General features: G+C 41.1%; 1 long non-coding RNA gene across 1 annotated transcript; it reads left to right on the top strand.

Annotated features, from left to right (window-relative positions):
- The first annotated feature begins 1,822 nt into the window (after nucleotides 1–1,822).
- On the top strand, nucleotides 1,823–2,828 carry LOC147014593 (uncharacterized). Its single transcript, XR_015050812.1, has 2 exons — nucleotides 1,823–1,961; nucleotides 2,350–2,828. It is a non-coding gene; the product is annotated as an uncharacterized LOC147014593 (long non-coding RNA).
- The last annotated feature ends 2,172 nt before the right edge of the window (nucleotides 2,829–5,000 follow it).

Below are 5,000 nucleotides of genomic sequence, written 5' to 3' on the forward strand. Positions count from 1 at the left end.
CTGAGAAGAAGAGAAGCAAAGCTGCCATTGTGAGACGTTTGAGGTCGCAAAACCACTGGTGGGGGTGCAGTGTAACACACATAACAATGATGTGACATATTAGGGGGAAAAATGTCAACCAAAATAAATAAACCATAAACTCCACTCTAATCCTTTTCGTATTCACTCTCTAACTTGCACTCCAACGTCTTCTTCCTGCTCCTACCTGTCTGTCGGTTTCTTTATTTGGGGTACTTCTTCAGTGCTGTTCACACCTGGGCTTATTATGCACGGGATTTGGAACCACCTGCTTTGTCAAGCTGAGGACAAAAATCTCTAAAACCACGCTGTCCCAAATCCGATGTTGTTGCAATCGTTTCCATGTTACATGACCATTCCACATTGTACCCCTTTTGGGTGGTGTTCTGGTTAGTATATGGCTTGTAAGGATGTTCATGTAGTCGATAGATTGCGAAAAATTCTTTCATTGAAGGCTTCACGAACCTCGTGGGTGCAAAGTGATGTATGACGAGGACTCAAAAAGTTCCCTTGATGACATACTCACAAAGGTCGTTTCATGGGCTACTGTGTCGTGTTCCGAGGACTTTGTGAACACCCTGCGTATTCAAAGAGGCTGTCACAGGTTTCACTTCATCCCGGAAAGGCTTTGGAGTGTCAGTCCGAATCAGACACCTATTTCTTGAAGATGAAGTGCAACTATAGGGAAGCCACAATCCCTTTTGCTTTGTGTATTTGTAATGTTGGTGTACAAACCTCAAGGGTAATATGATTACAATAACCTTGAACGGTGAGCTTTGAGAGATTGGAACAAATCGCATATCCGAGCTTAAGGCATTTGTGAAGTTTCTCAACATTCGATACTCTTACAATCCGTAGGATGATCAATGTTATCCAAGAGAAAGGGGTTAACATCAGATGGGTTTGCCGTCGAGCAAGGCGTCTGCCTATCCAAACAGGATCCCAGTGGGAAGGTCAGAAGTCAAACAAAGGCCTCACGTCTGGCATGGGGAGAGCTGTCTATCAGTCGAAGGATCGGGCTTTTCATCTTCCAAACACAACATTCAGACCTGCAACTCCTTACCATGCTTCACAATCCTTGCAAGGTTCCTGGATTCGTTGGTGTGGTGGGAGGGTTGGGGGTGGTGAGTGTAATCCTTTTATCCAATAATTTTTGGAGGATTACCAGGAATTACATTCCACGTTGTTGACGGTGGATGAAACGTGTTAGCGTTTCCAGGAGGAATCAAAAGTTTAGCACAAAACCGAGAACTGGACATAACCTGTGCGTAACACAACATGGAGGTATGTGGGTAAAAAAATGTGGGTAAAATAATCTGTAAGAAATAAAATGTCACAATAATTTATTCTGCATTCTCATGGAAAAACAGGAATGCCATTTGCTATGATGACTCGCAGGAAGGCCCCAGAGAGCATTTCATGAGATGACTCCAACTCGATGTTCCATACTGAAGTATGAAATGAACCAAATCGATGTTCACCTTGGACAGTAGGTAGAGGCCTGCATTCCTGACTTTTTAACCTTCCATATGTACATTAGCCTGAAACCAGATAACCAAACACCGCACAAAAAGGTGGAAAGGTAGAAATGATAGACAGGGCGAAAAGAGAACTCATGTCGATGAGTAGGAGAGGACTGTCCAGCATGGCAGTGCATAACAGGAAATGTTGAAGAGCATCACATCTCGATTGGGGTGGGACTGTTAGGGGAGTCAGGAAAGGAGGTGGAAAGAGGGGTGTGTAACCTTAGGATAAAAGTGCAAAGCTGAAACAACAGAAACAACGTGGGCTCAGCATCGAGGTAGTGCTAAGACCATGGGCCTTAAGGTCAGCCGGCATCACTTCCTGTTTCCTGTCGGCGAATGGCAACGCGGATTAGAACAGCGTGGATCTCCTTAACGATGAAACAGCAAGATCCCGCAGCACAATGGCTTCGGGAGCAGGTTGGTTGTGCTGACCTGAGAATTAAAACAAACATAAACAAACCCTTTGAACAAAATATCTGAAGTACCGGTAGATGTTTATTGTGAAGCCTTGTGTGTGCACTTTTATGTGAAATGGAATATCAGATTCCGCATCAAATAGCTTGGTGACCAAATGTCCCTGTTCAAAATCATTTGGTGGATCAGTCACTGGGTAAGGGAGGAATAGTTGGGGGGGGGAGGGATAACCTCATGTACCCTCTCCCCCATTTCAATAAATTTTATTGCAAATCATCTATTATTATTGAGTTTGCAGGATATCCTAGAGGAATGCACACTCACCTCTGAGCCACATAGCCTGGGTTTAAATCTCAACCCAAGTATAAACTATCATTCTGGTGTTTCACAGGCAGGACGAGAGAACAACGTGTGTACATGCAATCCCTCAGATGCACGTTACAATGGACATCCCCTCTACCCACATTAGTTGGTGGAAATTAAAGATCCTACAGTGTCCTTCGTGAATCGAAGGTGAGCTTTTGCCGGCACCCTGAATAAATTCCCAATTCCTGCTCTAACCTACAGGGAGGAATGCATCAGCAGCAAAGTTACACTTCCAGCAAATGGTGCTACCTGCAGTCAAGTGCTGCACATGAAAGAAGATGATCCATTATTATTACCCCACACGTATGAAGCGAAAAGTGGGGTTAAGCAATTGGTTCACTTTGTCTGTCTGTCTGTCTACAGACGACAGTTTATGATCGAGGAACAACTTGATTTCAATTGAATGTTGTATTTTGAACACAAATCGGAAAATGAACTTGTAGTTTAACAGTAATTTGACTGAATTCATCCCGATTGTGCATTGAGTGAGACAACTTTGTTTACTCTGTCTGTCAAACAAAACTGAAAATGATTTCAAATTGGAAAGGTGGTTTTTAAGGACATCATAAAGGACACAAACAACAGGTACAAAACACTAATGTAACTTGTTAAATAAGGTGGTGTAAAAGATGCTGCATCAACGGTGCTAAATGCAATTTTTATTTTTATTTCACTTTTTAAATCTTCATTTTATTTAAATTGAATTTGAAACTTCAACACAGTAGAACACAAATCGCCTTATTGGCACTTTCAAAAACCTTTCGTTTCGCAACACGTGGACAAAATATGACATTTTACATCATCTCGACCAATCAAATTTGCTGCTCGCAAACCCTGCCCATGTCCTTTTTTTCTCAAGACTGCATGTGGTAAGGTGTTCTTGAACTTTTTTGTTTTCCTGTGTTCCTTCTGGTTTACGGCCAGGGACGTTGGACTTTCCATTGTGTACCTACCTCGCTGGCCAAGTACGGTATTCATCTCCAATAACTCCTTTCGTGGTCAAACACGCTTTGAGTTTTGCGAGCTAAGTAAAAACATTTTCTCAGTTAATGTTAAATTACAGATAAATGCAGTTGTAAATGCATTTGTACAAACTGCTTTTGTTCCCTCCTCGTTTTATAACCCTACCGAAGAAAATGGAAACAACTGCGGTACAAATTGCAGACTAATAAAAGTAATAAACTTTGTGTCCACTTATGAGGTCATTGGTGCTTCAATTGTCAGGAAAAAGAAATGAAAACGTACTTCAGTTTCAAAACTTTCAAGTCTCAGAGTCTGAATTCACAAGTCAATTAAACAGACGAGCACCACGTATGATCCTGCTTACTGTTTCACTCTAATTTATTTATTTCATCGACCCAAGGCTCATGGAGAACTTGTACAAATATCACACACATGACAAAGACATCAGCAGACATCAGTCTATTCTTACCTGAATTACAAGCACGTTAGTACATAATGGACAAACACAAACGGATAAATTGGATTGGGTCTTGTTGCTGATTTTGGCAAACTATTCAAACAATAATGTGGTGTCAATCTGAATGTGGATTTCTACATTAATCACAATGTATTACAGGGGAATTTGGCACAGGTAAAGGCCATTATTTTGTTCCTTGATGTCTGTGCCATATCTACACCCCAGCACACCTGCAATAAGTAAACCTGTACGACCAACCGCAAAAGTTGAATTTGTATTGTTTTTCTCATCACTGATGGCGATGATGTTTTTGTCCATCGATAATAGAGCATGAATAAAGCCAGCAAAGAAACACAAGATGAAGCCAGCAAAGTTTGCTTAAAAGAGACCTTCAAACTTGATCAGCTTGATGAATCCTCATAGTACAGCTGATAATCTCTCGTATCATAAGAATTGTGCAAATTATGACTAAAGTATGAAATTTCTACCAGTGTTAGTACATGCCATAAGCTTCATTTTCAGATCGGGAGGTAAGGCAGATTTGACCTCTGAGGACCGTGAGAGGTCAATGACCTCAAAGTATCAAAATATTGTTGTTTGGCATCATTGATTAATGGTAAACATGTTTATGATGTACAAACCATGGATTTGTGTTCCAATAAAAGTGTCTATATATTCCACACAGCGTTGGTAATTATTTACAGGTGTCTAGCTTTGACCTCTGAGGACAGTGAGAGGTCAATGACCTAAAAATATAAAAATATTGATGTTTGGCTTCATTCGTTAATGGTAAACATGTTTATGATGTACAAACCATGCATTTGTGTTCCAATAGAAGTGTCTACATATTCCACACAGTGTTGGTAGTTATTTACAGATGTCTGGCTTTGACCTACTGGTCCTTGACACGAGAGACATCATGGACACCCCAGTGGCAGAAACTGTGAGGAAGATCGAGTCCCTTGGTGAGGAGCAGTACACAAAGTTTGTTGAAGAAAGACTGGAACTATGCATGAAGCCAGTTACAGAAGCACTGCCCAAGAACAAGTTGCCACTCTTCAGTCGGCCACAGACCAAGACGCAGTCAAAGCAGCAGATCCAACTCGCCGCAGTGAAGAGTGACTGTCATCTCTTCTCGAGGCTGTATATAGGGTGTCCCAAAAAAATAAACTTTTAAAATGATTCGTTTGATCCTAAAAAAACAGTAATTTTGTCACTAATGCTTCATTTCTTGTTCTAGAGACCCTGAAGTTTAT

This window comes from Eptatretus burgeri, chromosome 13 (genome assembly GCF_056783735.1).
Source record: "Eptatretus burgeri isolate ZD-2024b chromosome 13, Ebu_testis_v1, whole genome shotgun sequence".
Lineage (NCBI taxonomy): Eukaryota > Metazoa > Chordata > Myxini > Myxiniformes > Myxinidae > Eptatretus > Eptatretus burgeri.